This window comes from Lepisosteus platostomus, chromosome 5 (assembly GCF_059453375.1).
Source record: "Lepisosteus platostomus isolate fLepPlt1 chromosome 5, fLepPlt1.hap1, whole genome shotgun sequence".
NCBI lineage: Eukaryota > Metazoa > Chordata > Actinopteri > Semionotiformes > Lepisosteidae > Lepisosteus > Lepisosteus platostomus.
The window spans coordinates 23,254,726-23,266,852 of NC_142615.1; positions in this window are offsets into that span (position 1 = coordinate 23,254,726).

The window sequence follows — 12,127 nt, forward strand, 5'->3', positions numbered from 1 at the left end:
ACATAAACACAGCGTGATTGCTCTCTGAAAATGCTTTTTCTTTATATTTAGGCTCAGATTTCAACTATAGATCATATTATTATAAACTTTCTTGGAAAAATGTCTTTTACGTAAACCATGTTTGCTATTAATTCATTTAGGGCTAGAATACGTTCATTGTCTTCCAATCGAGTCGAGTTGACATTGGAAGCTTGCCATGCCCGGACTGTTACACCAACGCATTAGCATGTTAAAGTGATTTCATTGATTTATTTTAGTTAAAATTTTATATATCACCTTTAAAAGTGGAATCTCAAAGCAAAGTAAATACCCAACACTGATTGTACCCATCTGTCATGCTAATAAAACACCTTGAATTGAATTGAATTGAGGGAGAGAGGGGGGGAGGGCGAGTGAGATAACCAGGACGTAAGGCAAATAAGATACAGTACACTCCACAGACATTCACAACAGCGACATATGAAACGTTTGCACATATAGTTAAATTATTACTTGGTTTTCAAAGTGCAATGAAATACAATATTGTTGTTGTTGCTGTTCTTGTTGTTTTTATCCTGTAAAGCGTTTTGAGAAGCCACCTTTTAAGGCGATATATACTGTAAAAGCGCTGATTCTTATGGAATGTGTTCCGCCGGGGATTCAAATTGTTTTTTATTTTTTTTCAATCGCGTATCTAAGAAAATCTCAGTATAACTTTGTTCATGCACAAACAGTGGCATGTTACATTATTAATTTGGGTGTCTCCACTTGCCAGAAAGCTCTAAATTGCATTTTGAGTGCGGGTTTTTGACTTTTTCTAAATTGCAACCCATAAATAAACTGCGACACTTTAAACTGCGACACTTATCATTAAACCAGAGCTCGAAATACCACAAGGACCCTCAAGAGCACAGCAAAGACTGTATTAAAAGACTGTATCACACCTAAAGAAGAATATTTTAAATTTCTTGGCGCAGTTCATTGTGCAATTAACCCTTGTATGTGCTGTCCGCGTTCAAAATGCAATTTAAAAAAAGTCAAAAACCACGCTCAAAATGCAATTTAGAGCTTTCTGGTAAGAGGAGACACCCAAATCAATAATGTAACATGCCACTGTTTGTGCATGAACAGGGTTATACTGCTATTACCTTTGATACCCGATTAAAAAAAAATGTTTTGAATCCCCGGCGGAACCAGGCATCCATATGAATCAAGTAACAGGTTTATTCCATGCTGAAAAAAAGAAGAAAGAACGCAATGATCCCCCCAGAGTCTCATCCCCGGGTTATTTGGGTTTTTAGACAGAGGGTAAAAAACTCTCTCTCTGGCTTGACCTCCCCCTCCCTGTGTATTGTCTGTTTTTTTGTTAACAAGGCTCGCCAGCTAATGTGAATTGAAACCTGTCTTTCTAGCTTTTAAAGTCGTGCGAAGTGTAAGCCACAATTCAAATAGAGAAAAAAGAGCTGACTGGCAAGATTTAAGATGTGGCTGTCAATGTTGGATTAAAAAAAACACATTGCCAGACGTTTGTTGCATTGCTTGAAAAATAACTTTATTTCGAGAGACTGGATAAGTATTTCAAGTGTTTTTTTTAACTTCCTGAAAAACAACTAATAATTTAACTATATGTGCAAACGTTTTATGATATGTCGCTGTTGTGAATGTCTGTGGACATGTGCTGGCTGGACAGGAGGCTCTACTGTGCACAGAGAGGGGCGGGAGGAGGGGACAAGCCCCTCTCTGTGTAGAGTAGAGTTTGATTAAAAGGGAATATAATGCAAACGTTGTTTGGTGTTAATGTGTTGTTAAGTGTGAATTTGTACCTGTTTCCCTGAGGTCTGGCTTTTTTTCTGGAAAACCATAACTCTGGTCTTGTCCAGATTGACTGTCGGCGCCCAGGTCTGACAGTGCTGCTCCAGCAGCGCCAGGTTCTGGCGCAGCCTCTGTTTTGTGGGCGACAGCGGGACCAGGTCGTCTGCAAAGAGCAGGAACTCGATTTCCATAATTAATGCAGATCAGTAAATCAAGGGACAAAACAATTATTGCGCCCGGCTCCTCAATGGGCTTTGACGTGCTAATGCGTTGGTTTAACAGTCCGGGTGTGGCAAGCCTCTAATGTCTCCAGACTTCGGCAAGAGGCACCCGCCTTTCATTGGAAGACAATGAACATTCTAGCCGTACATGTGAATATAGCATAAATACACAAAGGGATTGGGTGAGCTCCCATCACAAAAAAAACTGCGAACCTGCACTACAGCGACCACAGTACAGTATGGAGACCAAGACCTTTTACGGGAAGAGACGGGGTGCTTCTGCCGCCCCAGCTTCCAAAGAGCGAAGGGTAAGCAAATACAGCAGACTTCATCTGAAATACACGATTACAGCGCATATTACAAGGTATTATTGCCATTTTGAATTTTAAATTCAATTATAATTATTTCTTCGTAGCCTGTTCTTCAAGAAAACACCGCACGGGCGAAACGATCTTCGAAATCTACCACCAGGACAGTATAAAAGAAAGCGGTAAGACGGAAAAAAAGAAAAGTTTATTTTGATGTCTGTTCCGCGACTGATGAATACTACTGTGTGACTTTATTTCTTACATGAATTATGTTATTTTGCCACAGGCCGTGGGTCTCTGCTCTCGGCCACTGGCCAGGGTGCCAACCTGTAGAAGCAGCACCTGTGTGGAGACATTTCGGCAGCAGCGGGAGCAGTACGATGCATTACTGGGGAGGATTGGGAGGCTAGAGACACTCCTGAAAATGCAGAGGAAGGAGACAGTATGTTCCAGCAGTCAAACAGTTGAGCAGCTGTCTCCCGAAAAGTGCCTCTCCCCGCCGCGCAGGTTGCAATGCCTGGCGGAAGCTCTGCCCCCCGCAGAGCACACACCGCCTCAGGACACTCCATCCCGGCCTCTCCGTTCACCACCACGCAGGAATCTGTTGATGCTGTCCCCGCCGTCTATCTCCCCCCAGGAAGCACTGTTTACAGAGCGGAATTCACAGACGCCAGTGGGACGAATAATTCTCCCAGATGTCCAACTGCTACCCATCACTCAGGAGATGGAGGGGGGGTTGTACTTGCAGTGCATCGGCATAGACGGGAAAGCAAGAGCCGACTGCTACGCCGCCCTCGTGTTTCGAAATCTTGTGACTTTTGAAATTTATTGGGGGTGGACCACGTCTGTTAATTTCGATGGGTCCAGAGGCAAAAGTGCCTTGCCTTGCAATCTCCGGGAAACCATTAGTAGCATGGTGAATCAGAGATTCTCAACCCTTACTGCGTGCGGCTGGAAAAGAATTCGTGATCGGATCAACGAAATGCTTCGTAGAAGGAGGCGCTCTTTTCCTCTAGTCTAACAGTCTGTCCACAAACAAAACATTCCTGTTAGACAAGAGGAATTGAAAAAAAACAATTTTGTCAATGGAAACCGGTGTGTGTGTCTCTCTCTGCTGGATGTCTCTCTCACTCTCTGCTGAATGAATAAAAGCATTTTATTAAAAACGCGTTTGCGTTTGTCTGGTATTTACTTTGGTCCCTTTTAACTGTTTTTCGATCTACTGTATTGCTTTGAGATGCCACTTTTAAAGGTGATATTTAAAATAAAGTTTTTTATTATTGTTATAGAGAAACATGATCAGGTTTTCCCTGGTTTAGAAAAAAAGATCTAAAGTGCTACACATAACTTTCTTAATTCGATGTATTTAAAGCAGTGAACTACTGTAGGTGTAACATAACATTCAGAAATACAATCAAGAATAGTTTTGGGGTGTTTGTTTAGATGAAACGTTCCTGAAACGTATAACGTAACAAAATTAAAGACGATTAAAATCTGTAATCTTTCCACTTGTACTGTATGTCATCGGAAAGTTTCTGCTTTGTGTAAGGATGGTATCAAAAAGCAATCTTAAGTGGTGAGAAAGCTGTGCTCAATGTATTTAAGGGACTTAAAAGTAAAAGGAGATGCTTCATATTGCTTGACTAATTTTAAAAACTAAGTTATAAATGCAGACACTCCCTCGGTGCAGCGCCGGGTGTAAATATCAAAATATACATTCGTCCCGGGCAGAGAACAAAGAGCGCCCGGCTGGGGTGCGCGGGGAAGAGCAGGACAGGAGTGAAAGTGGTCAGGGCGGGGTATAGGAAGGCGTACAGTCTGGGCAGGTATAGATTACACTTTTCTAAAACGTATTTGAAAAATAAAAACGATTACAATCTAATCCTTCCACGTTTGATCCCAAAATCCCAAGAAAAATAAATCTAAACGGGTAGAAAGCTATGCTGAAAGTTTATTAAGATACTTAGAAGACAAAGATACTGTATCAATTTATGTTGCATTAGCCTGATTATGATTAAAAAACACATATAATTAAACATGCGTTTGCGATTTAAATCAAAAGACTATTTAAATCAATATAAATGTTTATATTGTAACGCATACTGTCCAGCCTCCATTTCTCTATAAAAATTTACTCTATTGCACACACACACACACAATAGAAGCAGGAAGCAGAAGCAGGGACTGTTGTCAGAAGGGAAGAAGGTGACTATTCATTGTTATCAAAAATGACTTAGAATCGATCATGTTGTGATACTTTGAAATATAAAAGTCAATTGATTGTCCATAATATTGCTATTCTATTTTTTCGAAGAAATGTTTGTTAAAAGGAAAGTCCAGCACCAGCTGGATTTAAACACACAACCTGTGAGTTGGTAGTCAGGCATGTAGACCAGTAGGCTACAAGGGAAATCACATGAAGACTGAGGCGAAACAGCCCTACACAGCCCTGTCGCAGTACACGACTATAATCATGTCGTTATTAAATTCTTTAGATACGCGATTCCATATTATATTAGGAGAAAAGCTTAAAACTACCACTTTTTCAAACGCTATTTAACATGTTAGTTAAATACTTCGATGCTTAAAATGTTTAGGGAGAAATGGAATACCGGTGTGTATCTTTCCTTTAATGTACCGATTCCCGGAATCTGACTGGCTGACACCCTTCTGAAGTGGTTCCATAAGATCTGGTATACGGAAAAGAAAGCGTTGATAAAAAAAGCCTGGATTCTCATGTATCTCATACAAGTATCTTTTAATACAGTCTTTGCTGTGCTCTTGAGGATCCTTGTGATATTTTGAGCTCTAGTTGAATGATAAGTGTCGTATTTTAAATCATTTTCATAGTTAGAAATTATGAAACGCCCTGTTAAAAGCAAGGAAGTTTTTATGCCCGTTGAAGTAAAACAAAATGCCTGACAAAGTAGGGCTTGGACAGATTCCAAGTGCTTGTACAAATGTGCTAAAGAAATTATACTTTGAGTATACAACTTGTCCAAAGTCATTCATAATTAATACTATTAGTAATATCTTCGGTAAAGGCTTTGATGCATAAATATTTCTGATAAAGGTAGGCTGTGTACTTTTGTCCAACTGAGCAATCTTGCTTTCATAAAATATACCAACATTTTAATGACTGATGATTAACATGCTGTAATACACAGTTCAAATTTAAAAGCTCAAATGCTGTACATGAGAGGTTAAGCTCCCCCTGGCGGTTTTACAAGGTGATACCGGATACTTTCTGGCATGGCGTCAAAGGACGCGATTAACCGCGTGATACTGCGTGATACCGCGACACGCCCACCAGGGTATGCCGCGACATACCCCACCCATTTTGAATGGCTGCATCTGTATGTCACACGAAGAGAGCACAGCCTTTTCCACCCTGCCCCGTGTGTCTCAGTAACTCGCCGTGATCATATAGTGGTCAGTACGTTGTGATGTGGCCGTAACAACCAGGGTTCGAGTTTGGGTCACGGCAGAATAGGGGCGTCTGCTTTTATTACTTGCACGAATGAAGGCAAAAAAAAGCCAATCGATGTGAACGAACGGCGCTTTACAGAGGAGTACTGCCTGACTGGGTCGTTGATGAACGACAGAGGCCACTCCGACCTCTTCTCGGTTTTCTTCAATGACTTACTAAGGATCTTCTTCACATTCGCCCATGCAGGGGAAGCCAGTTACACCAAAGCAAACGCAGGAAAGTGCATTTCAAGCAGAGACCAGGAGGGACTTGTTTACACCGAGAGTGGTCGGAGAATGGAACAATCCGCCCAGCCCTGTTGCTGGAGCCGATTCTTGATGAGATCTTGGGCTCAGTAAGAGGCCCCCACTAGATGCTAATCTTTCTGTTGTTCTTGCAGGTCCTGCGCTGCTTTTGAGCCGACAGAGCTCGTCCTGGTCTGTCGGCACCGCCCAATTGCAAATGATCGGCTCCGCGTACAGAAGGAACATGCATTTGGTACAAGAGTGCATGAAGGCACCAGAAATACATTGGGAACAAATGACCGGTCGCTCAAGACCTCTGTGAAGTACAGGAGCGTGCAAAAAGAGACTGTTTCCTGAATTCTGCAAGAGTGGAGAATTCTACAAGGCAGCGCCAAATTCTGCACATTCTACTGGGCCCGATTTCCACGGTTCAAAACCGGGCGGGAACAGGCCCGTTTCGTTTGTCGCCACGCACACTGTTTGGGGATTCGTCTAGCGCTGTGATCGAACAGACCCACTCACCTCTTAGTGTGACGGGATCTGCACAGTGCATGTCGCAGCACATCCTGCTTTCACTTCAATGCACGTCCTGATGTACCCCGGTCTCCCGCGTGACAGGTGGGGATACTCGCCACTATACTAACAAGGAAGACATCGCTCTCTGCTTAGTGTGCAAAACACTTACTTGCAGCATTGTGGGAGCTGTGGTTTAAATGCTATTGGTTTGTGAACAGAATACCCCTATCCCAGTGCATTGTGCCACATTAAATAAACGCACGAGAAAAAGAGATTCAGAACGCAAAGCTGTGTTAGTGTTCTGTGTAAAAAATCGGTTTGAACATCATGGGAGCTGTTTTTAATAAGCTGCTGAGTAAAGAATATTTTAATCTTCCTGCTGTCAGTAGTATTGTGAATATAGTTGACTCTTACCTTGAATGAAAACAGGACGTAAAGGAAGGGTTTCAGAATTCAGACAAAGCTTTATTCCCGTGCTTACAGTCTGAGTAATTGGAGACTGCACTATTCTGTTGCCTATGGTCATATACGGGTTTTTCGCATGAAGCCGTATTGAACAGTATTTCTCGCGTTGTGAACTTGTGTATACAGCGGTCCCCCGGGTTCCAGTTAGTGCGTAATTACGCATCGATGAAAAACCGGAGGTTTAAAAAAAGATAATTAGCTCACTGATACTTAGATGTAGGGGCTGTGGAAATATCCACGTCGTGGTCTTTAAAATGCATTTGGTTTGAAGGCGTTCTGTGCTTCCGTTGCGAAGATATGGACAAAAGAATATTCGTGCTTGGTCAAAAAAATGTCATATAAACGAAAAAGTAAAGGCTGAGAAAGCATTCACAATGTATTTTATACACAAAGAAAGTATTCTCGCGATTCTAAGAGGTTTCGTGTAAACGCTACAGGCGTGCCAAAATCGTTTTCGAACTTCAAGCTAACTTTACTCCGGTCTGGTACCCAGGTCAAGTAGGTTAAAATCCCAGTCATGTTTTTTTTCCTATCTTGTGGTACATAACGTACCATTTCGGACTATCACAAATGGCTTGATTTCGTTGAATGCATGTATTCATTTTCTTTCTGGAAAACTTGTATTTCAAGAAATCACACAGCTTGCGAGAAATGAAATTCAATTCTTGATTATCAGTGCAGAAGAAATATTGCCAGCTGGCAAAAAAAAAATTTAACCTGAAAGTTGTGATAGGAGACATGGACCCACCATTCCGTCTGTGTGGCGTGTTCGGTTGTTCACTGAAAGGTTGGTGGTTCGAGTCCACCCAGGGATGGATTTCTTTTGCGATGTAAACATTGTCTTCGCAAAGGTCGATTGGATTTCTCAGCGAAACCTTAACCATTTTAATATTTGCAGGAAATGCGAGTGCTTAACAGGTGTCAGAATCACCGGGAAATGTCCAGTTACTGTATGCCCAACGTCGCAACTCCCCAGAAAACCATATTCACCCAAGAAAAAGTCGAGTCGTCATTTATACCCCCGTTGCATCCTCTGCTGAAATATTTTAAAAATACAATGCAGATTTGTTTAAGAACATGCAAGCATTGTTACATTAGCACCGTGCATTTGGACTTCGATATTTTGACATATTTACCTTAATTTTAAACATAAATACTGTACAATCTATTGTAATTTTGTTGTACTATTAAAATATGTTAGCTGAGGATGCAAAGGGGTGAAAGGGAAAGGTCAGAGGGTGTAGTAACACCAAGATTAGGATTGGTGGAGGTGATAAGGGTGTTGATGGTTTTTCTCTGTAGAGGATTTTGAGTTTTTTATCCTTCTCTGAAGTGAGAAACTGGAAGAGTTGGGAGTTGAGGGATCTGATGAGGTTAGTTATGAAAGGAAGTTGATATGGAGCTGTAAGCCGTAAAAACTCCTTAATGTCTTTGATGTTGTCATCAGTGATAAACTGCACTCAGCAAAGATAAAAAGAAAATTATCTTTGCTTACTGCCCTGTCTTTCTCACACATCAAGAAGGCTCCATAGCCGAAACATTGTGATTCTTTTCTTCTCTTTTCAGCTGGAATAGTCCTTTACTTGTTCCTTTGCAGCCTATGCATGCTGACGCAGCTACCCACCCGATATCTAACATTCTATAATCACAACTATGAATGTCCACTTTGGGTATTTTTTCCATGATTATTTATTATTATTATTATTTATTCTGTCATTGAAGCATATTTTATGTCATACTGAAGTGTCATAATCACTGAAAAAATATTTTTTTCATTTAGAAAGTAAGAAAATGATAAATCACTAGGAATTGCATTTAGCCTGTTCTGATCTAGATTTTCTATATACTTTAACATGCCATGTTCACAATGTCACAACTCATAAATGAAACAGTGAAGTGTTGTAATTACAAATGTACATAGCGTCGGGACATTGAGATGTTTTGGTAATGAGGAAGGAGGGACATGCAATGTTCACAGGGTCAAATTTATAAAACGCTACAGTAAAATTTCTTGTATTTCGGGATTATGAGAGCCTGTTACATTGTGTCTCACACCTCAGTGTCAGAATTTTGAGACATTTTTATAACCAGGGGTAGGTTCATAGCAATAAGCAGAAAGTGCGATCATCCTTTGCTCATCCTCGGTTAACCATATATTCTCATATGCCATGTTCTGAATGTCCCATTTAAAACTGCTATATTAAAATTAAGACTTTTTATGATCAGAAGGCAAGGTTGTGGTAAATATGCATAAAGTGCAAGTGAACTTATGTTTTGCCTTTGTCTTGTTATTGTGAGTTTTGAAAATTGGTTTTCGATTTTCTGAAATGTGTTTCACACAAAAATGCAATTTGGATAGTCACTTCTTATATATTCCCCTTTACTGAGGATATGTACAGTAATCCATCCCGATTAGTACTTTTAAAAATTACTGTAGAGAGCCATCAGAAAGGGAATGAAAACTTGCATTAAACAAAATCAAGCTGCATGTAATCATCCATAGTGATACATTTTGTAAGACAAGACAGGAAGAAAGACACTGCTGGGATTTGAGCGCAGAATCACCTGTTTAATAGGAAAACACTTTAACCAAATCAGCCTAGATGCTGTCAGAGTATTAACATCATGTCTGCATCAGTGATTACAGCTGACTATCGCTGGAGGACAATGAAGTCAGCCTGCATAATGAGGGGGAAGAGACTGACCTCTGTGATGCACTATAGAGTTACACTAACCTTCTATCCAACTGTTCTATGCTGCATTCTATCCCAGTGGTAAATATTGGTTTCTGTGCGTGTAATATTGTGAGAATGTGTAGAATGTTGTGATCCTTTTCCCCCAGTGTCACCCAAATTGATACACTGTGCTTTGGCAATTCTTCAGGCGATATTGTTTAGAGGAGCTCAGTTGAATTAGTTTGCGTATATAAAGTATTTATTTTCCCTTTAATCCTTTAAAACATATTACATTTTCAAAACATTGTATCTTTCTTCCTACTAATTGTAGCGGCAATGCTTGTTAATAAGACAGAATTAAGTGTTGCTGTGCTTTCCCAAATGAGGCCCCATCTCTCTCTTCACCTCTGTGGTGCAGCCACAGAGAATCTATTCAGGCAGGCTGATTTAAAGATGTTTTCTTTTGATAAGGGACAGCTCCCAAATGGGGATGCATTTAGCTAAGCCTGGCTATCATGATCAATGGGCATCCATTGGCGCCTCTCTGTCTAGGGAGTGCCAGATGGACATCTGGACTGCATTCCTAAGTGTCAGGAGTAAGTGAATCATATCTCACCTTGATTAACCAATCAGGGACTGGTAGGGCTGAGTAACCCACGTGGGTCTCTGATGCCCATGAAACTTTCATCCAATGAACGAGCTGAAGTTCCTCCAGGTAAAAACAGGCAACACAGAGCTCCAAGACTATTCTAAAGGGAATTCAAAGGAGAATTCCAGGGCTGTGAGATAATTCCAGGGCGGGACGGCCCAGGAGCAGAAAGGCTCCCAAGGGCAGAACATTCTCGCAGCTCGCCTCCTGACCATCCTGAGACTCAGCCTGGACCACCACGGAACGGCCAGTGTGTCCAAGTGCCAGAACTTTCCTTTGTTCTAAGAGTCGAGAGCGGAGGTTGCCAGAGAGTAACCAGAGGATCCACCCGAGGTTAGCACCAGCAGCAAGCCTCGTGAACAGGTCAGAACTGTGGACAGCTGAATCACTATTCAGAACTAGCGCTTCATCAGGAACGAACTGGTCTTCTTCCTGACCTGCTGGGACTCACAGTCATCTTTTCTCCTGTGCACAAACTTCGCTAGTTTCAGCCAAAACTAACTAGCCGGTCTTCAGAGAGCATCAGCAGCGCACCGTCGCAAGCCGCACAGCACAGCCTGGCACGGAGCCAGAGAGTGCGGATTGGACAGCAACAAGCCTGCAACTGTTTCTTTGTGCCCGCAGGAGATCTGAATCCCCAGAGATCGGATGAGTATTCAACTTCACTGCATTACTGCTCCAGAAATCTATTGTTATCCCAACCAGTTGATATCAATTTAATTCCTAAGAGTTATGTACTTGTTTTGAGTATCTAATGCAGAAGTTGTAACCAAGTTAAATTACGAAACGGTCTAAATGAATGATATACCGAACGTATGTCCTCTTGATATGTGTAACTCTTTGTAACTGAATGAATATATATCTTTTGTATTTTGATAACCCTTACGATAAGATCTGTTTGGTTTACATGCATATTATATATATTAATGAATGTATCCTCGTGTATTAGTACCTGTGTGTGCGTTGTTTGAGTTATCTCGCATGGTTGGATTCTGAGACCATTAAAAGAATCAATTTTGTGATTAACTACCACAATTAATAATTGTCCCAGTAAATGCCCAAACCCCTACAGAACTGGTGCCTCGTGAGAGCACACTACAACAGTGTGTGATCTCCTGTCCCAGCCTGAGGAGCAGACACCGAACCTGTCTCTCAATAATAATAATACAGTGTGTGATCTCCTCTCCCAGCATGAGGAACAGACACCGAGCCTGTCTCTCAATTATAATAATACAGTGCGTGATCTCCTAACCCAGCCTGAAGAACAGACACCGAACCTGTCTCTCAATAATAATAATACAGTGTGTGATCTCCTCTCCCAGCATGAGGAACAGACACCGAGCCTGTCTCTCAATTATAATAATACAGTGCGTGATCTCCTATCCCAGCCTGAACAACAGACAGTGACCCTGTTTCTCAATAATAATAGAACAGTGTGTGATCTCCAGTCCCAGCCTGAGGAACAAACAGTGAGCCTGTCTCTCAATAATAATAATAAAGTGTGTGATCTCCTGTCCCAGCCTGGGGAACACTGAGCCTGTCTCTCAATAATAATAGTACAGTGTGTGATCTCCTGTCCCAGCCTGAGAAACAGACAGCGAGCCTGTCTCTCAATAATAATAATAATACAGTGTGTGACCTCCTGTCCCAGCTTGGGGAACAGGGAGCCAGACTCTCAATAATAATAACAGTGAGGAACAGTGAGTTTATCTGTCAATAATAATAATACAATGTGATCTCCTGTCCCAGCCTGAGGAACAGTGAGCTTGTCTCTCAATAATAATAATA